General features: G+C 34.1%; 3 long non-coding RNA genes across 5 annotated transcripts in view; 1 reads left to right on the plus strand and 2 right to left on the minus strand.

The window, feature by feature from the left end:
- Positions 1-7076: 7076 nt before the first annotated feature.
- Positions 7077-14414, minus strand: LOC134851854 (uncharacterized). Of its 2 annotated transcripts, none has more exons than XR_010164265.1 (3): positions 14099-14414; positions 10283-10529; positions 7077-7408 (listed from the first exon to the last, which is right to left on the minus strand). It is a non-coding gene; the product is annotated as an uncharacterized LOC134851854 (long non-coding RNA). The 2 variants fall into 2 exon arrangements; XR_010164264.1 differs by lacking the exon at positions 14099-14414 and adding an exon at positions 12683-12993.
- A 1476-nt stretch (positions 14415-15890) lies between these two features.
- LOC134851862 (uncharacterized) overlaps positions 15891-22616 on the minus strand; it is a 53939-nt gene continuing 47213 nt past the window's right edge. For both annotated transcript variants that reach the window (XR_010164268.1, XR_010164267.1), the window contains exons 4-5: positions 18252-18484; positions 15891-15950 (exon numbers count right to left, since the gene is read on the minus strand). This is a non-coding gene — a long non-coding RNA (uncharacterized LOC134851862). The remainder of the gene's footprint in view (positions 15951-18251; positions 18485-22616) is intronic.
- On the plus strand, positions 16886-17726 carry LOC134851846 (uncharacterized). The gene is made up of 2 exons (XR_010164262.1): positions 16886-17206; positions 17519-17726. It is a non-coding gene; the product is annotated as an uncharacterized LOC134851846 (long non-coding RNA).

The raw sequence follows: 22616 nt of genomic DNA on the forward strand, positions 1-22616 counted from the left end.
AAATCGGGTGTTTTTTTAATTAATTTTCAATTTTTTTGTTTTCTTTTTATCCCTTCCAGGGGCGGATCTAGGATTTTCTCGAGGGGGGGGGGGGCGGATTTTCAAAACTTTTTTTGAAACTTTGACGACCTTTTTTAGGCCGACCAATTTGATTCTCCGAGCTCTCCCAAAATAGTATATAGACCCTGATTTGGCCAAACATAAAACTCGATATTTTGAAAGGTGGGGGGAAACTGGAAAAGAGCCAAAATGACGGAATAGTTGTGCATATTCCATGCTATTAACGCGTGAACGGCTTTTTCATCTACTCATAAATCGTTTAAAAATTACCACTAAAAAATTCACAATCAAATACAATTATATATACAAAAACCGGGAAGACAACTTTAGTAAACGAACAGCACCAAACAATTGGTCACTTGATTTATTAGCACCAGGCGTTTTCAGATAGTATATACTCATCGAGTTTAATATTATATGTATCTCGACAAATACATATAATTCAAAACGTATACTTAAAAAACGGATAACCTGTCAATCTGCTAGGCAATAATGTGAAGAAACAATAATAAGAAACATGCTAGGCAATAAATGTGAAAATTACAAAAAAGTTCTCCGATTTCATCTGCATTGTCAAGTTAATTTAACAGAATAAACGGTTGTTTTGTCATATCAAGCTTACTACGTTATCAATCGCGACAATAAATTCATTTGTGGGCCCATTTGATTGAATATACAAATAGCGCGACTAAAAACGTTATTTAACGAATGAAACGTAATTTGTTCATGCTACGCACTAAAAACGACCAAAAATTTATTTTTTGAAAACTCTTGAAGATTTGCAAAATCGAAAACGCATATCTGAGAGAATTTCAAATGAACAGAAATCCTGCGAGTTGCTCAATTTCGTGAATTACGTTCGTCCAATAGTACATAAGCGCTTAGTTTCAGTGAGTTTTGAATAAAAAAAAATTTGCTGACGGTTTTCACAGACGTTTTTGTTATAATTTCTTGATAAGATATTTTTAATTGCTCTCACTTGCAAAGCGTAAATTCATCTTTTTGTATGTTTTTAACGTATTTTGTTTCAGTTTATTATGAATTACGAGGCCAAACTGTGCACTAGATAGGCGCACAACTTTGTGTCTGTTTGTTTCTGGATTCCGGAGACAACTCTTCAAACATGTTCCAAAAATAAAGTGGATTTCTCTAACAAAAATTCAGTGGATTCCGCGCACAAATACCTGTAACGTAATTTTTGTCGGCACATTGATTTTGCTGCGGATTCTGCAACGAGCGATTATAGGTCGTTGTTCCGGATTCCGCAAATGCAAGCGGATTCTGCAAATGTAAGTGGATTCCGCAAATTTATGCGGATTCCGCTTACAATTTGCCGAATCCACTAACAATTTGCGGATTCCATTTACAATTTGCGGATTCCACTTACAGTTGTGGATTCCGCAACAGCTCAAGTTTACTAAACACATATATTAATAATTGTTCGTGGATTCCACAATCTCGTTCTGGATTCCACACATTTTGTTTTTGGAGCAACTTTGAGCTGTACAATGTTTTAGTTATTTGTCCGTGGAATCCAAAACAGCAGAGAAGATCAAAGTAAATTAGCAATCTTGCGGATTCGGCGACAAATCTGATTTTTTCCTGTTGCGGAATCCGCTTGCAATTCACAAAGTGCACAATTTGACCTCGTAATGTGGTTAATTTGAGAATCAAAATAATAACTGCTAACGTTAGATATGCTGAAACCTAACCATCCTTTCCAATTTTTGTCAAATTAGGAGTTGATTTTTGCTGAACAAATAACAATTTGAGCTTGTTTTGTAAACAAAGTGTTTCATTCAATCCATATATTGGACCACATAACCTCAAAACTGTTTTAATTACTGTGTAAGAAGATTAAAAACAATTAATAAGAAGTTTAAAATACTTTGTGATAAAGATTTCAATAATTTAAAAAAAAATTTTTGAACCCGAGTTGAGATGCTCGACTTAGTTGTGACTTTGAGGACCAAAAGTTGAAATTTTGCGACTAAAAACCGTCTGCCGAGAACCATTCGAAATCCAGCATAACTTCTAAAAAAAGTTTGAGAGTGTTGAAACAACTTCAGTCAAAAATGTTGAAATATTTGAATAAACTGGGTCGAACACGATTATTTGGAAAAAGTTATCTGTTGAAAAAATCAATATGGTTGAAACATACCCAACTATTGCCCAGAAAGCCGAAACAGTTCTAAACTGGATCCATAACAGTCAAACGCATAATTTATCGGTTTGAAAATTTTGAAAAATAAGTCGAGCTCCTCGGCTCTGGTAACTCTTGGAAATTCAGTTCTCCAAATTTATGAAAACGGTTGTACGGTTGTAAGTTAGCGCAATGAATGTGATTCGTGTTTTTAACAAATTCCGCGTATCTTAAATTTTTTTTCTACTTTTTTCACAAACATTCTTCAGCTCTTAATTGCTTAATTGCAAGGTACATCGAGCATTTTCTTACTAAATTCTTACTCCAAAAATATTCTAGCCCTTAAAGCGGTTGCTGATTCGGAAGTTTGATTCTCTATCAAAATCCTTCCAAAACATGATTGGGAATAAATCCAGCCAAACCTTTTTAAAGTATTCTGTAAAATTTTGCAATTGCGGGTCCCGAGTTTTCAAAGCCAGAAGGTAGGTGGACAAACGCTCGATAACAATTTCGAACTAAACCTAATGGCAAAGACGGGTGGGCAAAAACTTTTCGCATTGCTTTTTAATGTTTTAGATTCAATCTGTAGGCAGTATTTAGTCCAAGTGAACGTAACCTTTGGATGATTTCCTGCGTAAAATGAAAACAGAAAGCAAAATGGAGACTTAGTGGGGAAATTTTTGCTACGCTAAGGTTGCTTTAAATCCCCTTTCGTAGTCGGAATAGTCGGATAAAATGTTATCTGTTTGAAAAGATTATTAATTTTATTCATTTTTTTCTAATACTATTAAGTGAATGATTCGAGTAAGGTCGTGAAATAATCCGAGGTAAATCTGAACTTCTGGTTACACGGGTTCTGCCAGATTCATCGGAACAAAAAAAAAATGTTAACTATTTGAATTTTTTTCCGGAAAAGAAAGCCATCTGTTACCTGATTTTGACAATCGGGATCTGAGTAGCTAGGCTGAAGTTAAAACATTTGATCTGACTTTCGAAGAAAACGGAATATTCGATGATCGAAATTATTGTTTTTTGACAAATTTTTGTTACAGTATTGGAGATAGATGTCGACTATCTACCTGAAATTATAGAAAAAAGATATTTTACCCGCGTTCATTATTTCCTAAATTCTGAGAACTAAAAGTAGCCAATTTTGTCATTTTCTTGACTATTTAAAGCGCGCTTTGAAAGTTTTATTCATAACGCTGAAATGAGTTTTATTTATGCGTGGTGAATTATCCCGCTCAACAAAATTGTTCCCGTTTAAGTTTAGGATATCTAATCAGTCGTATTATTTCGTTTTAGTTCAGGGGTAATTGGAGCATTCAGAGCTTTGCGCTGATTTACGAGTAGTTTTAAAATTAGTTATAATTGAATTAATTATAATAGGATATCTAATCAGTCGTATTATTTCGTTTTAGTTAAGGGGTAATTGGAGCATTCAGAGCTTTGCGCTGATTTACGAGTAGTTTTAAAATTAGTTATAATTGAATTAATTATAATCGAAATGTAACTGTTTACATTGAAATCATTTTTAATAATATATTTGTTGTTAGTTTTGGAAATATTGCTAACAATTTTTCGATTTTTTTTGGCGCATTATTGATATCGAATTGTTCAACTGGTTGTTTGATCAGATTTTAAATTTTGGTATCTAATCTGTTTTTATTGTACTAATTTAAACTCGTTTAATTGCCTTACTTTACAAAATGCTCAACAAACAAAATTGGAAAAACTTATGCGTTAAAAAGAGTCGCATTTTCGTTCCTGGTTAGTTCAATTAGAGATTAAAATTATAAACCATTCATATCTCCTTAACTGTTTCTCATTTTATTATCAATTTTAGGTCTGCAATATTTGAAGAATTTTTGTTGCCTTTTCAACATTACTCTTAATTTTGATTCGAAATGAACTCATTAATTTATTCAAAACCCGAGATATTCAGTTTTACCGGTGGTTACCATTATGGTAAATGTGATGGAATCATGAGAAGAATAATGATTGTTTTTGAAGGCTTTGAAAAAATATTTAAAAAGTATTCATGTTTTGTGTTGTGTGTGCTTATTTTGAATTTGCAATTTAATATTTTCAGTATGATTTTTCAGTTTTTTTTTTGTAAATTTGAAGTTAGTGCTGTTGCTATATTACTTTTTGGATCGTGAAGTATCACAGATGGATTTAATAATTGAATCTCATTCCAGGTACCAATATTTATGATGTTAGGTTCTGCGCCCGAGTCGATTAGAAAACTTTTTTGGAGATCTGGAGATTGATAACAGTTTTTGTAGTTTTCTAGAAAAAACGGTAGAATCCAAAAAATTTATTTGGTCTGGTCATTTATACAGTTTTGTATGATTTGAATATCTTTGTTGCATCTACATTTTGGTATAAACTATTAGTGCTTTCGTGAGTTGTCATTTGAAGTGGGATATGTGCTGTGCCGGCAATGTGTATTTTTTGATATAATTGGCGTTTCTATCTGGTTGTTTATAATGATATTAAAAAGACGTCATAAATTTCCTTATTATTTGATTCTCAACATATTAATCGTTAGTGTGCTTTCGGTATCACTATCGTCATCTGAGCTCATACAATGAATGTGAAATAACTGTTTTGTTAGGATGTAATTTGTGTCAATACCTGGGGATCTGTGGTTGTTTCTGAAATGGGTTGTACTTGATTTGTTTGTCTTGACATTTTGGTGAGCTACTTCTGTGATTTTGGTATGATCGATTTGAACTTTGTGAATCGTTACTTCCATTTGAGGGTTTTAAAACACTTCTAGATGTTCTGTTTTGTAGCTATTGCTCCTATTTCTCTAATTCTAATTCTATGAACTTTCTCCTGGTCTGTGACTATTATCCCTGTTACTATAATTTTTATTTGAGTTGTTTCGATAGCGATCGTTAGAATAATTTCTATTGCGATTATTTGAGTAGTTTCGAGAAAAGTCATTTGAGTACTTCTTGTTATGATTGTTTGAGTAGTTGTTTGAGTAGAGACTACTGCTGTAATAGGAGTAGTTAATTCTAATAGAGTTTAATCTTGAATGATTATTTTTAAGTTGACTATTCGATTATTAGAACGGTTATTTTATTTTATTGATTATAGTTTGGAATCATTCTGTCCTAGGGTCCTCCTCGAGAAATACTATTGTTTGGTGATTGTGATCGATAATAGTTAGAGTTGTAGTGGTTTTCCCGAACTATTATGATTTGAAATTTTCCATTCGGTAAATTTTGATCTTTTTTCATGCAATGATAAAAAGATGTATTTGGTTCTTCATGTTATGACGGTCGATTTGATTTGTCTTGTTGTTTCTGTCGAAATTCAGTGATACTGTGCCCGTATTGTCTACAATAACCACCCATTTTTGAATGATGCTTAATTTTTAAAATCTGGGTTTTGATTGTATATGTTAAGTACTTGTGTGAGCTTTTTCTGCTAGGTCACTTTCAGAGTCGTTTATATTGTTGATACGCGATATAATTGTTTGAAAGATATTGTAATTTTATGTTTTCTGTTTCATCTAATTTCACTGTGATTTTTGCTCGTTCTAAATTATTTACAGCATTTCTGAAATCAGTATCTGGTTTGCGAATTCATTAAGGTTGTGATGCTTTTTTCTTGATAGCTATTTTTTTAAATTATGGTGTTAAGGTCATCATCAAAGCTATATCATTTCCGTGTTTTTACGAAAACGCATAGCAAACAAAATAAGTAAAAGTCTTGCGTTAAAAAGTATTCGCATTTTTGTTCTTATTCAGTTCAATTAGAGAGTAAAGTTATAAGCCATTCATATCTTTTAACTGGTTGTCATTTTAGACATCAAAAGTTAGGTCTACCAAACTTGAGTGATTTTTTTGAGATTGATTTTGTAATAGAGATTTTGATACGCTATTCTTAAAGTTCATCTCACCTTGACCACTTCACTTTCCCTTTGAAATAGAATAGTGCATATTTGTAAAAATCTGGGAGCAACCATGAATAATTTTGCCGAAAATATTTTTTCTTGTCAATAGTTGCAAAACGATCACAAATCTCCAATGATGTTAACTCCTGGATAGTAGCCAATTATAATGGATTTTCATGTTCTGTCTCCACAAAAGTCTGAAATTATCGATTTAAATGAGCAAAAAATCAATTATTAACCAAAAAAACATTAGAAATCAACTTAAACCGTTAAAATCTATTATAAAGGATTATCACTTTTTTGCATCGAAAAAACCTCGTTTTCCAAAAATCTCTCCGTATAGATTCAAAACTAGAACATTGCAGTTTTAAAATTGAGATTTTTATTTGGCTTATCGTAAAAACTGCTGTACTGTTTTGTAACAATTTTATTCACGATTGCTTTTTCAACGTTGCTATCTTGGTAGTTTATCCCCCATCATTAAAAGTGCATCACCCCCTCATAAAAATCACCCCTTCCGCTTCACATCTTTTAAAGTACTAGTTTTTGCTGCTTTTCAGCTCCGGCGCCACTTATTCCAACTGAGGGATGGGGTGAACGGAGAAAATGAAAGGATTAAACGCGCGTTATAAATTTCAGTAGGTTTAGAATTCGAGCAGGCAGTAAAAACGGCAATAAATCTTGCAAATTTACACATAGTTTGTAAAAAAAATTGTAGGGATTATAATCCATTATAATCCATTATGATGTTTTTTAATGGATTAGGATAGATTTAATTTTTTTTCTGAAAAAAAAATGAATTTAGTGGATTATAATCAATTGCATAGTCCCAAAGTGTAATTATAATCAATTTCAATGGCATCATTTTTGACTGTCTTCAAAAATTATATATAATTGATTTTTATTCATGGAAACTCATTTCGGGAAAACTTGAAAGAAATATTTTCATTAGTATTGAGGACAAATTATACATTGAAAGGTTTCATGGCAACTGCAACGATTTATTTTGAAACTCTATTGACGAAATTTTGACTGGAATTTAGAGTTCAACCAATTTTTTGCTTTTAAAACTGGTTCCTGAAACGGCTTCATCATGACAAAAACAATCAAAGAGTTTACAAAACCGAAACTAAGTCTGAAGCCGCGCAATACAGTATCAGTTCGCATTGCTATCTCCTGTGACTTCTTAAGTTTTTTCAATGAACCGTCAAACAAATTAAGATTAAAGGTTATGTAAGTAACAGCTGAATAATCAACCAATTCAATCGCCTCTGCAAACGTTTCAGGCTCACCTTAGATTAAATAATCATGTGACGTTAAAAATTATTTCATAAATTTAAATACTTAATGGATACATATTTTTTCAGTTTCTGAAAAATATTTATATTCTTTGCTTTGACCCTTAAAGTAGTGTAATGATCTTGCCCGGCATGGTTTTGTTTCTCCAAGGCAAGTGTCGACGTTTTGTTAGACAATTTTTGATATATTTTTTTAGTTTGTTAAAACACTTCAAAAATATTTAAAAAAAAGATATACTTCATAGTTTTAAAAAAAGATATTTCACCTGCAAAGTTGAAAAACGTTCCACCTGTAACGTTGTTTTGTAAAACTGTTAAAGTTGAAAAGAATAAATTTAAATTTTTAAATTAACTTTCCCAGGAAGCTCAATTAGATGCGTCAAAAAGCAAAAAGAGCAATACAAATTTTGCCCTAAAACGAAGCCCGCCCCTGGTTCAATTGACAATTATTATTGTTGAAAATTGAATGCATCAATTACAAACAATCTTCTTCCGCAATCAAAAACATAGTTTATCATTTTTTTTTGCCAAAGAGTCCCGATTTTTTTTTCAGAAAAGTTTCTTAGCATTGCAGTTATTATGCGAAAAGCAAAAAATTCCGACATCATTTTTTTTTCTTCAAAATAGTGTCATTTCTTCCGCGTGATATGATGAAAAAACTATACCAACGCAAGTAGATGTTTCAATGGTTGCAACCAAAAAATTTTCAAAAGACAATTTGCTAAGACTCGCCGGTTTTTGAACAAACCATTTTTGTAGTTTTCCTGGATGCTGAGCAAGTAGCGCAGAAAATTCCAACAACAATTATTTAAGTGAAGAAAAACTAAAAAGCTGGCTTTTTTAACTTGGATTGTTTTTTTGTGGCGTGTGGAGAATCCAGATCTTCAAAAAATCTTAGTAAAGCGATTACAGGACCATTACGAGATCAAACTGTGCATTTCGTGAACTGTAAGCGGATTCCGCGATAGGTCAAAATCTGGTTTCTCGAGAAATCAACAACATTGTTACTTTTCTTGGATCTTCTTTGCTGTTTTGGATTCCACAAACAAATAGCTAAATCACTGTAAAGCTCAAAATCGTTCCAAAAACAAGCAGCGAGTTTGCGGTATCCGCAACAGTAATTGTTCAATTCACAAAAGTTTGTGTAATCCACAAAAAATAGTAAAATTTACCTTCAGTAAAGTTGCACTGTTGCAAAATCCACAACTGGAAGCAAAATCCGCAAATTGTAAGTGGATTTTGCAACTTGAATGCGAAATCCGCATTTTGTTTGAGGATTCCAGTAACATATATAGTAGCGTCTGCAAAACAAATCTTTTCTCTGGGCTCTTTAGTTATTCCCCCACCCTACGGTACCTATGACGAATCTTTCCGAATTTATCCCTCCTCCCCTTATAAAGAAATAATCAGCAGTTAAGCATATGAGGTTTTGAACCTAGTAACAAATCTCCCTCTTTTGAATCTCATCGAATCTCCTTCTTTTGTATCTACTAAAGAGTATTCACCTCTGAAAACAACAGTAAATTACGACTAAAGTTTTCTATTGAAAGTTCTAATTTTGTATCGTTCTGATTAGTCAAAAATCGAAGTAAGCAGTACCACCTCATCCAAAAATTTTCTATTGAAAGTTCTAATTTTGTATCGTTCTGATTAGTCAAAAATCGAAGTAAGCAGTACCACCTCATCCAAAAATTTTCTATTGAAAGTTCTAATTTTGTATCGTTCTGATTAGTCAAAAATTGAAGTAAGCAGTTTCAGCTCATCCAAAATACTGCCTTCATGATTGAATTAACTGTATCATTCATCTTAAATGCTGCCTTCATGATTTGAATTGACTCTCCGCCAACTAGATTAGTACTTGGCTTTAGAGGAATGCCAAATTCCGTCTTACTTCAATGATATGCTTTGCGTTGGGTTTCGAACCATTCTCAACCCATTAATCTCAAATAAAGGATTTTTTTCTGGTGTGAGATGTTAAATTTCCAAATTTATCATCCCAAAATTTGCTTGCTGAGAAACGTGTCCCAAATACTAAAGGGTGACATCCAAACATTTAGTTAACCAAACCAATGTGTTAAAATTTTTGTGTGGATTCCGCTGACAATGGTTAAGTCCTTGCTTTTAAATTCCGCATTAACAGATAATAAATCCAGCTCTGGCTTTTAGCTGTTCATATGCAAGAACTGGTCTAAATCAGTAATAAACAAAATTGCGGAATCCACTTACAATTTGCGGAACCCACTTAAATTTTGCGGAATTCGCTTGAAGTTGTGGAATCCAGAACAACTAGCTAGATTCGTTTCTTGGGGAATGCGCAAAAAAACAAATGTGCCGACAAAGTTTACGTTACAACTATTTAACAACTAGCAAAAACATGTAATTTCAAATTTCCAAAAACTATAATTTAAAATCTGCAAATCAGTCTCTTAATCTGATAAAGGCAGTTGTTGAGCAGCACTTTCAGTGAAATCAAGCAAGAACCAGGAATCAGAGCACAAAAATTTCATAAATATTTGGCAGATCATTTTACTAAAATTGGAACTAAGCTCTAGTTTTTGCATTGGGACCTACAAAGTTTAGTCAGAAAATATGGCTCGACTATGAATTCGACATTTAACGAAAAATTTTTACGCATTTAAGATCGAAAGAAAGCTCAATAAATTGGTAAACCTTATAAATTGTTTTTTTTTATATCAAATTATGGTGGACCTGAGAAAACCTGAGACATGCATAAACGTGCGTTTCAACGCTCTGTGAATTTTTTGATGCAACTATTTTTTTAAGACTTATAGTTTAAGAAGAAAAAGCTTTGCGAAAAAGGAATTCTTCAGAACTTGAACGTCAAATGATGAATTGAAGTTCGTTTGCCTTTCATTTTGAAGTCCATGAATAGAATATGAGGCCAAACCAGAATAACCCAACTGATCAAAATAGTAACAAACGCTTTGTTTAGCAGGCCACTTCTTGTAACACTGGACGCTTTCAGAGCGATCGAGCTTCGATAATATAGAAAGCCGCTTGAAGCTACGACGGCAATATTGATAACTAAGCGAAAATATGGTTCTAAAAATTTGACATGGTTGCGTAGACAATCCTTGCACTGGAAGTCTTTTGGCTGAAACAAACAAATTTTGCACATGTGGAGAAGAGACAAGTTTTGTAAATAGTTTTTATCGAGGAGTTCTACAAATTGTTTGAAGCCTTCGAGAAAAATGAGATTTACCTTTTAGCATGGTTGAAATCTCCATTGACTTACGTGTTGAATTTCTGGGTATTTTCGCTTATACCTAAATTATGAAAAAAATGAAACGCAAATTTTAATTATATAATTGGGAATTGGAATTGTTACTAGGAAATGCATCATAATATTGAGGGGACTAGTAAAAACGAATTTTACTTAATTGAGCCTCAAACTGACTTTTTTCTCCAATTTTTGCCAATTTTCTGAGCACAAATTTCATTAAAATGATGCTAAATGCGTTTTTAATTGTCGTTAAGTTAGCATTTTTTGCTAGTTTTTAGCTTGGATTAACGCTCGGGATATCAGCCCTGCATGTTTAAGGAAAACCAGTTAAGCTTTGTAAGTAAAAAATGCATTTTTTTTTGTCATTTTTATCATTTAGAGGGGGGGGGGGGGGGTATAACCAAAAAAAAACGATTTGTCAATGTTCAAGGTTAAGACGATTCAAGGTTAAGACGATCTGTCCCCAAATGAAACCCGGGTTGATTTCATATTGAAAATTAGCGATAAAAAGTGAAAAAAAAAGAATTTCTCAAAGTCTAAAAATTTTAAACCCGCTCTTGAACATTCTCGATCCGCATAATAAAAGTTGAAGACAGCAAATGAAAATTTTAGTTCCGCACCTGAAAATAATAGATCCGCATGCAACAAACTTGGATCCGAGCATAAAAAATTAGATCCGCACCTGAAAATTTTATGTCGGCACTTGAAAATTTTAGTTCCGTATCTGAAATTCTTAAATCCGCACCTGAAAATTTTAAATCTGCGCCTGAAAATGTTAGATCCGCAACTAAAATTTTATATTCATAACTTTTTTGTTCACCTCTGAAACTCTTATACTCGCACCTGAAACAATTAGATCCGCAACTGAAACCTTTGGTCCGCAAAATGTTAGATTCGCGCCCGAGAAGTTTGTATCAGCCCCCTGGAAATCTAGGTCAGCTCATGAAATGTATAGATCCGTCCCTAAAAATTTTATATCCGCCTCTCGAAATTTTAGATCTCCACCTGGAAAACTTAGATTCGCCCCTGAAAATGTAAGATCCGCCGATGAAATTTTAGATTCGAAAAAATTTTTATCCGCAAGGAAAATCTTAGATCAGCGCGCCTGAAAAATTTAGTTCCGCGCAAGAAAAGTTCCGATCCACACCTAAAAAATGTATATCCGTATCTGAGAAACTTCTTTCCACAACAGAAAATTAAGACCCTTGCCTGAAAAATTTAGATCAGCAACTGAAGTCTTAGATCCGCAAAATTTTTGATCTGCAAGGAAAATATTAGACCCGCCCCTGAAAATCATAGATTCGCGCGCCTGAAAAATTTAGTTCCGCGAAGAATTTTTTAGATCTGTGCCTGACATCTTAGATTTGCGCCTTTTAAGGGATTAGGTCATTGCTTCAACCAAAAGATTAGGGTCTTGCGCATGATTAAAACTGATGGGTCAATCAGCCATAAAATGGTTGATTTGAAACAGTACCAAATCCAAGAATCTAGTAAAAAAATTAATTATCAGTTTCAGGGGCAACAAATGGAAAAAAAGAACCAGGAGGTACACATTTTAGTGCTGCAAAAAATATTACCCTTTTTCCACTTGTTTCACTTTTCAGCGTTTTTAATTTTTTTTTTAAATCGGAACCGAGCGAGTTCTACAGTACAAAATAATTGAGGACATGCGGATCTAAAACTCTCTTGATTTTGAAAATCAACATTTTTTCTTTTCTTCTTCATTAACACTAAAAAACTTTCAAATGACAAGACTTTTAATGATTATTTTGACTGGTTTGAGCGCTGTCTCAAGCCAAAATTAAACTTTTAAAAAATCTTAACTGACCGCAATCTTGCCCGATTTGGGTGCCTTCTTGAAAAACTTTGAAAAAATTGATTGTATTAGCCATGATTTCTTATCTGCTTCACTATTAAACTTTTTTTGCAATCATTCGGTTTTTTCTATTGGAATGAAAGTTTATAGCTGCGTTGAAAATAAACGTTGTGCATTGACATCAAAAGCATTCTCGGAAATCACTTACACTCCATGGTTTCCATGAAGGCCAGTTTTTATTGAGCCAGAAATCGAGAAAGAACAAAGCAGGTATTATAGTGCAAACAACACCAACTAATAAATACAGAGCTAATCGACGTTTAGTTGTCCAAATGGCGGCTGATTCTACGCCTCGTGCAATTAGAATGTACCGCTCAAAAGCAATGGCTATCATTAGAATCATTTGACTCCAATATACTGTGAAATCCAAGAAAAGTCTCAGCGCAGTTGTTTCAAAGAAGAGTTTAGATCGCATATCAATGCTGTTTTGCAAGCCTATAAAATTGTTTTCGCTGTCTGCGAAGCTAAACTCGGAAATGTGGCAGAGTTCTAAAAGGTGTAGTGCATAATTTTATACATGTAGACTATATAATAGTTCATATGGATTATGGTTTTTCCGCTGCTATATTTTTTATTAGACCGGTTTATAGCAGAACAGTTTTTTTAGCAAACTGAAACAAATCAGATTGCTAACTTTTGCTTCCTTTGCTCCTCTTTGCTCAAAAATTATGATGACAAAAGTTATTCAAAATTTTTAAATCAAAATTCGAATAGCGCAATTTGATTTGCGATTTTCTGGCCCAAAAATTTGATACAAAAGGGGCCATTTTTGAATGAATACCAATACTTATCAATTTTACTATTGAGAATACCTTTTTTTTTATAAAAAAGCAGTTTTATATTTTCGGAGAACGCTGTGGTTCTGCACAAGAGACTCGCTTATATTTAATAGTTCAACAATGGAGATGTTAATTTAACTAAAAGATTTGTGTGAAACCTTTTGGGCGAGAATTTTGCTAAAATTCATCGTTTTTTCTCGTTAACTTCTAATCAAGTTTTGTCCTCATCTTTTTTTAAGTCGCAGTTTGAGAAAAACGCGTCTAAATTTTATGTTTAGTTTGTTTTGCCCGTTATTAGTGATTTGAAATCAGCCAGGGGCGGAATTAAGGGGGGTGCGGGGCGGAAGCCTTTCCTTTTTCAAGGATTCGACCCCTTGCCGACCCAATGGGTTCCCCTTTTTTACTATTTTGAGATATCCATTTTTGACTGACGGACCCTAAAATTTTTCTAAAGACTTTCGGCACAAATATATATGGCGCCGAAAGCGTGTTTGGTTAAATTTTTCCAAAAAGTGCCTAAAAACGCTGATGTTGGACTGTTTTGAGCAGCGCAAAGATTTGGCCAAAACAGGGTCTTGTTAGTGTTTTGTGAGAGCTCGGAAAATCCATTTGGTCGATTAAAAAAAGGCCGACAAAATTTTCAAAAGTTTGCTGAAAATCTACTCCCTCGATTTTGCAACATTTGATTTGAATGTTTGTGGCAATGCAGTTCAGTTTATATATGCAGAGCGTAAAATAACGTTTTCCTGCTCTGAACATTAACATTTTCTAGAGAAATCACTTACACTCCATGGTTTCCATGAAGGCCAGTTTTTATTGAACCAGAAATCGAGAAAGAACAAAGCAGGTATTATAGTGCAAACAATACCAACTGATAAATACAGAGCTAATCGACGTTTAGTTGTCCAAATGGCGGCTGATTCTACGCCTCGTGCAATTAGAATGTACCGCTCAAAAGCAATGGCTATCATTAGAATCATTTGACTCCAATATACTGTGAAATCCAAGAAAATTCTCAGCGCAGTTGTTTCAAAGAAGAGTTTAGATCGCATATCAATGCTGTTTTGCAACCCTATAAAATTGTTTTCGCTGTCTGCGAAGCTAAAATCGGAAATGTGGCAGAATTCTAAAAGGTGTAGTGCATAATTTTATACCTGTAGACTATATAATAGTTCATATGGATTATGGTTTTTCCGCTGCTATATTTTTTATTAGACCGGTTTATAGCAGAACAGTTTTTTTAGCAAACTGAAACAAATCAGATTGCTAACTTTTGCTTCCTTTGCTCCTCTTTGCTCAAAAATTATGATGACAAAAGTTATTCAAAATTTTTAAATCAAAATTCGAATAGCGCAATTTGATTTGCGATTTTCTGGCCCAAAAATTTGATACAAAAGGGGCCATTTTTGAATGAATACCAATACTTATCAATTTTACTATTGAGAATACCTTTTTTTTTATAAAAAAGCAGTTTTATATTTTCGGAGAACGCTGTGGTTCTGCACAAGAGACTCGCTTATATTTAATAGTTCAACAATGGAGATGTTAATTTAACTAAAAGATTTGTGTGAAACCTTTTGGGCGAGAATTTTGCTAAAATTCATCGTTTTTTCTCGTTAACTTCTAATCAAGTTTTGTCCTCATCTTTTTTTTTAAGTCGCAGTTTGAGAAAAACGCGTCTAAATTTTATGTTTAGTTTGTTTTGCCCGTTATTAGTGATTTGAAATCAGCCAGGTGCGGAATTAAGGGGGGTGCGGGGCGGAAGCCTTTCCTTTTTCAAGGATTCGACCCCTTGCCGACCCCTTGCCGACCCAATGGGTTCCCCTTTTTTACTATTTTGAGATATCCATTTTTGGCTGACGGACCCTAAAATTTTTCTAAAGACTTTCGGCGCAAATATATATGGCGCCGAAAGCGTGTTGGTTAAATTTTTTCAAAAAGTGCCTAAAAACGCTGATGTTGGACTGTTTTGAGCAGCGCAAAGATTTGGCCAAAACAGGGTCTTGTTAGTGTTTTGTGAGAGCTTGGAAAATCCATTTGGTCGAATAAAAAAAGGCCGACAAAATTTTCAAAAGTTTGCTGAAAATCTGCTCCCTCGATTCTGCAACATTTGATTTGCATGTTTGTGGCAATGCAGTTCAGTTTATATATGCAGAGCGTAAAATAACGTTTTCCTGCTCTAAACATTAACATTTTCTACAGTCAATATATTTAACTCGAAAAAATAACTTTTTGACTAATGGAAAAACTCTTACCGTAGGGTTCTCTTACAATCGGACTTGTACAAAATTGTATGATAAGCTATTTTTTAAGCATCTGTACAATTGTTTGAAGCTTGTGGCATGAATATTGAATATTTGTGAATTTCATAAAAAAAGTTTTCCTCCAATCGGAAAATTTCAGAGTGTACTATCAAAAATTAGAATATAATTGGAATGAAGAAACAATTAATTTGAGCGATCTGCAATTGTGAGCCATTTTTGCACATGAAAGTTTGAAATTTTAGCTGACTTTGAGTCATACTTTGTGTCTGAAAATTTTATTCAATTGATCTCTAAAAGTAAATATGCCACATCCCCATAAATGAAGTCGCTTCTGCAGAAGTGCATCCACTTAGAATACGGCTCCAAATAATGGCTAAATTAGGACACCCTAAGTACTTAAACAGTTTTGCAAATTTAGTCCGAATTAGTTTGGTTTAATTTTTTGTTGTCACTGGCAAAGGTTTCCTGTAACTTTTCTAAGGGCTGCTCAAATTGCTTATAAAAAAGATAAAGTGTGAGTTTTGACAGCCCCCCCCCCCTCTCCTTCCCTTAAATCTGCTACTGTGTGTGCTACCAATTTTAATTGTTTTGCAGATTTAAAAAATTATGAAATACGCAGAAGAAATCAAATTGAAAAAATTTCTACACTAGTTTAGCTGTTTATTTCCACTGAATTGTTCCTAATATATTTCGTAAATTTGAAACGACAGAGCCTTTGCCCTCCATTTCCAATAAAAAATTACAAGTAAGCTCACGTACAAAAATAAGTACAAAAACCAAAGAAAAAAAACAGTGGTCAAAAACGCGTCAAAAATTTCAATGATATCTTGGTGGAAGTGACAAGATACTTTCTGACTTCAAGTTGTAGTCCATATTTTAAAATTGAAAATTTTCACCAGAGATATAAAATAATTCAGAGCTGCCGATAAATAAGTTTATTTTTTACCATTCGTTGCTTTTTAACTATGAAAATTAAACCTAATTTTAGTCAAAAATAGTATTCAGTTTTTGATGAAAGTTTTTTCACACGAAGATGCAATGCGCAGGAATTATAGTGGTAGATGCTTCATGCAAGTATTCATGCATAGATAAGAGCAGTTCAAAAACATTCGCGGCAACTTTTCAGGGTAAATGTTACTAAATTAGTTTCGCTACTGTAAGTCGAATCAGTAGCGTGTATAAAAAATGAATAGCGATGGCTGCGCTCACATTTGGCACGAGAGGAATAGTGCACACCCGTACTGAACTTTTTGTGCCATTTCACGGCTGATCATCCATTTAGCAGGGGAGAGAATATTCTCAGGACTGTTCCCCCATTATGCAGGGCTGTTCACAAGTGAGCATGCGTATTTTTCTACAGACGTGTTCATACCTGGATCTTACATGATCAGACCTGAGTGAAACATGTTCATGCCTGTCGCAGACATGATAACGACTGACTGAAAACTTGACAAATTCATATTTATTTATACATTACTTCTTATCTTGACTAATTGGTCTTTCTTGTTAAAAATTTCACTTTTTCAGGTTTTGTTTGAAATGAGTTTATCCAAATTTACCTCCTCGAGTCAAATATCTTCAAATGAAGAAAATTATGTCGCATCTACATCCCAAAAAAAAGGACTTCAGGTTAGTTTCAGGGGGCAACGGGAGGGATAGTCGAAAAAACTAAGAATCCCCGGTTTGAACTATAAAGCATTGAATTGAAGCAATTCGTCACAAAATTTTTTGGCCAATAACCCTTCAATTTTCGCGAACCAGTAGCCGCAATAATTGCGAATAAATTAAAAAGATTTGATTGGTTGATACTACTAATCTCATTGAATAAATTAACAACAAATATGCGACTACTTTTTAACGCATGATTTTTGTCTAGTTTTATTTGTTAAGCATTTATTTAAAGTGATGAATTTTTGACTAACAATTAGCTTATGTTGACAGGAAACAGAGAAAAGTATCCACACGCCCCGCTACCAACGACTCCCTGCTGGCAATTAAAGAAAGATGCATCTAACCGCTACAGTAAATTTTCAACAAAAAACTTCACCAATGTCAAAAAAAATCTGAAAAAAAAACTTAAAATTTGAAGTAAAGTGTCACATTATCAAGCTGAGTTTATGATGTTGTTACAATTTAACCATTTCTTTAATTATCTTATAATACTGAAGATAACGATTTGAGCATATTCGGTTCAGGCATGGTCATGTATCCTGCAGGTGTGAGCATGTTTAGTTCAGGTATGATCATGTATCCTGCAGGTGTGAGCATGTTTAGTTCAGGTATGATCATGCATCCTGCAGGTGTGAGCATGTTCAGTTCAGGCATGATCATGCATGCTGCAGGTGTGAGCATATCTTCAGTTAGCACACCTGATGCAGGTCTGATGCAGGTATGTGCATGCCGAATATAGACATGCTGCATATCTGTTACAGAGATGAATTTTGCATGATTTTACAATGATCAGATATGATTATCGCCAAAAAGTTCGGTACGGGCATAAATTAGAGTTTAACGCTCAAATTATTGTTACCAATGTTCGCTTGTTACGAACTGTCGCCTGACTGTTCGTCTGACGTTTATCTTAGCTTTTCCAAAAATACACTCAAACAAGGTGATTGAAAAAATGTAAGTTGACTCTATTTTTTTTAGGCTGTCGAGTTCAAAATAAGTCAACTTTTTCTCAACAAGTTTTTCATAGTCCAAAAATCCACTATAGCCGCAGAAAAAAACGAGAGCAGTCAGAATCTCCATGACATACTGGACCAGGCCAATAATCCCCGAAAGAACTAGATCCAAAGAACACTGGATTGTAATAAGCACAAAATCCAAAGTGTGCAGCTCCTTATTAAAATAAACGTTCATCACGAAATAGAAGTTCGAAGCCAAAGTTATCAGATAAATTGGGCCCTAGAAAGTGAAAGTCAAGTTCAATTACCCAAGGAGTTGTATAAATGATGTTTCATTTTCTAATCGTTTGAGTTTTGAAATGACTTGGCCAGAAAAAAGTATAGCCGAGTTGAACTCGCAGGGTTAATCATTGCAGATTTCGTAAGCATTTGAAAATGTGATGGCTTAATCAGGCTATGAAAGAGTGCAAAAACACCAGTTGACATTTAAACACGATCAGTGGTGATGATACATCAATCAACCAAAAATGAAAACTCTCTAGAACTGCATCTGTCCGAAATCACCTCTGATTCCGAATTGAGTATTGACAGTTTTTCAGGCTAGAGGAAATTATTTAAATCACAAACATTTTGGATCTTGTTAAGTATTTGCCTCCCCATAGTACCGTGTAACGAATCCCGGTCCCTCCATTAAGACAGAATTGAACTGTAAAGCATTTATGAATTTTGTACCTTGTGAGTTAGGACCGATGTGGTTAACTCATAGAGTAATTTCGGATAGGGTACACCGTCTGCTCGTCACGCTATCTTATTTTCGGCCGGATAGATTCGTGCAACTTCTTAGTCTAATACCGATCCTAATCTTACTCTTTTACTTTCTAGTCTCAGGGTGTTTAACTAGTCTCTGCTAGGCTCAATAGATCTAAAGTATGCTGGTTTATTGCGGCTGCTGAAGATCTCTTGGAGAGACAATCAATTTCTAAGTTAAATTCAAATCTCTCTGGTGCTGAAATTACAAGTAATTTCAGCACTTACAAATAAGTGGGTTGTTAGTTAGATGGATCATGATTGGTTAATATTAAATACTTTACAGTGGTAAAATATCTAATTTATCTAATCATAAAATATAGTTTAGATCAGGTTCCACCCATCCGGGTTTTACAGAGTTTTTTAGAATTATCTTTCTGCAATTCAAAGGATGGATGATGAACGTTGGTATTTGGCGAACATCGTATTCTTGTCCGGTTCCTCTTGTTAGAGAAGTTCCAGGACGCTGGAGTTAGGGGCATCAATCGTTGTGTCTTCTTGTTTCCCAACGAAATCAATCTGATTTCAAATTGGTTTGCTATGACGGGTTTTTCTGTATTATGTAGAGAACTTGTTTTGTGTTCAACCTCGTCTGGGAATGGCCTGGAGGTTGTGCGTGGAGGGGATGCCTTGTAACTCGGATCTGTACGTATACTTGAACATCGAGGTGGTCATTGGTCTAGTTCAATGAAGTCCTTTTCTGCGAAGTCAAGTCGTACTCTAAATCCTTTGAGTTGTGATTGTGGACGGCATATCGGTTGTGGTTAGCCATTCTTGTTCTAGTATAGTGGGGTCATTTTGTCTTTGGATGTTCGTCTTTGTTGTTGTATGCTGATCTATGTACTGCAAAGTATGAATTACATTTTATAAAATTTTTATTAGTTCAGTGTTTTAATTATGATTTTAGTTAGTTATTTTCACAAAAGCATTTTATTTTAGTTCGGTTATTTTGAAGAGTTACTCACCCTTGAGCACCTCCTATTAAAAATAGAAGTGTGGTCACAAAGCGTGGATGTAGCGCGGTGGGTTAGGCCGGCTATAGAGCATGCTCAGGACGTCCTCTCTGGTGGGTTAGGCCAGGAGTGGGAGTATGATTTCGTGCGGTTTCTTTGAGAGGTCCGTTTATGTGATAACGTTTTATGTTGGGTTTATGTTGGTCTTTCTTATGTTCCGTTGGTTGCGTCCTTTTTTCAAAAATCAAATTGTTTTTGTTATGGGTTTGTCTTTCGACTTCTTTGTGTTTATTATTTCTTTCTTAGACTTTATAATATTCTTCAAAAGAATAAACTATCCAGCTTTAAACTGGGTTAATCCGGTTTGGGTACCGTTGGTTTTCTTTTCTTAGTCATGCTGTTATTTTATGATTTATGGTGTTCAGTAAGCTGCGTTGGTTAGTTTGGTTTAGTATATAATTCCTTTCCAACCGGGTTAAAGGAAAGTTTGAAACTTGTTATCGTGTGTTAGAGTTGTTGAGTGTGAAAACTTGAAACTGAAATTCATTATTCAAACATTTCTTTGTGAGCGAGCTGTGCGAGTTTGGATAGAATTCTTGTGCGATTGAATAAAAATATCAAAAGGTTAGTACTGCATTTTCATTTTATTAATTTATTACATAGAATTTCAATTTTACTGCTAGTTTTTGGGGGAAATTTAAAGTTATAAATTTTCATCATATTTAAACTTTCTGCTTTATGGGGGAATATTTTATAAATTAATTTACTACATTTGGTATAAATTTTATCAGATCATTTTGTGGAAAAAATTAATGAAGTTTAGAATAATTTTAACAAGTTTTTATTTTTTTTTCTGTTTTTTGCAGATAATCGTGGTATGAAGACCAAAAATCTAAAAGAACATGAGTAAAGAATGGTTAGTATTAATTTAAATTTATAAGTTAAGAATATTTGTAAATTATACTTACCTGTTAATTGTCTGGGAAAAAACCGTGGGGGAAGATGTCGTGTATCATGTCTGAATTTGTTAGTAATTTTGCTAGTATGCGAATGATGTTTTTAGTTTGAAGCAGTGGCCAAAGCTATTGAAGTGCTTTAATAGTTTTTAGTTCTTCGGTGCCGACTGTGAACTCATAAGGTGTAATTTTGAATAAGATTATATATTTTGTGATTGTATTTAGTATTGTGAATGAATTCTAATATAGGGATTTCTATAGGTTGGATAAATTCATGTGGGATAAGGAAGGGTCTGGATTCTTCAGCATTAAAGGTCTTCGTGATGGGACAAAATATATACATTTGTGTTATTGGGTCGTAATTGCGGAGGATGCCGTGGAGGTTAGTATCTTTGATGCAATAGGTGAAGTTTAGAAAAAATGGCGAAGTGTACTTAGAGTTAAGAAACTGAAAACGATGGTGTGGTTGTCTTGATGGAGTATGTAGATCAAAATGATTTTGTATGAAGTGATAGTATGTATATGTGTGAGTTTGTTTAGTGCGTAACATTATGTCATGTGAACAGTGCAAATCGCGTTCATGTGGTGCAAGGAAGTGAAAGGTTAGTGAAAATAATTGAAATTTTTCTTTAAAACTTTCGTAAGCTTGCATATCAGTTAGTGCTTCAGAAATGATGTGATCATATTTTCTATCAAAAATATTGAGTGTGAATACATATGATGTTTTGATGAAACATTTTTCTGTTAGTTGTGGGTTAGCGACGCGATCGTCATCTAAAAATTGGTCTTGATTAGTTCGGATGATATTATGGTCGTAATATTCTAGTGTAAATTCGTTAGCTCGGGGTGCAGTGAATGTTTTTAGTGATTTCTTATATCCTATATAAGTAAATTGTCTAGGTGTTAGTGTTGCGGTGAGTCTATATAGCATATCTTTATTCTTCTCAAATCGCTATGAGTATTAGATAGTGGTAGGCAAAGGGGATTAGTAAAATGATAATATGTTGTCCAATGAAGTGTAGGCATTAAAACATGTTCATCTACAAAACTACGTGTGTCGTTAGTGTCGTTAGGTGTGTTTAAGGTATATTGTGGAAATGAAGGTAAGGTGATTGCTAGAAAATCTTTCGTGTTAGTGTGGTGTGGATGATTAATCTATTCGCGGGCTGTTACTGGTTTGGTCGGGAATGGATGGTTTGGGAATTTTCTTTTAAAAGTGCGATAAGCTCGGTTAGTGCTATTTAATGATTCGGTGGATGTAGATGACTGTGCTTAAAATGCAGTATAAGCTGAGGAGGGTGTAGGAGTAGGTGGGTTTGAGGATTCTATTGTGGAGGAAATCTGATTTATAGTGAGGGTGTTAGGGTGTATTAGCTGTTGTTGTAGGGTGATAAAATTATCGAGTTCTTGGGAGATTTGAGGAGTATCGGGAGAATTAGATGATCGGTCGGAATGAAATGGAGAATAGGTTGGAGTTACTTGTGAAGCATAAGAGGGGGTAGAAACGGACGGGAGTGGGTTATTAGGTGGGATTGGTTGAAAAGGAGGCTTTGAAAAAACTGAGGAGTTGGTTTGAAAATTATTGGATGGAAATGGTTCGGAGTCTGCAAATTCGTCAGGGGTTTCTATATTAGGGTTATTGAGTTGTGAAATGGAGTATAAAACTGAAATATCTGAATTAGTGTCCGAATTCATG

The sequence above is a fragment of the Symsagittifera roscoffensis genome, chromosome 7 (genome assembly GCF_963678635.1).
Source record: "Symsagittifera roscoffensis chromosome 7, txSymRosc1.1, whole genome shotgun sequence".
NCBI lineage: Eukaryota > Metazoa > Xenacoelomorpha > Acoela > Convolutidae > Symsagittifera > Symsagittifera roscoffensis.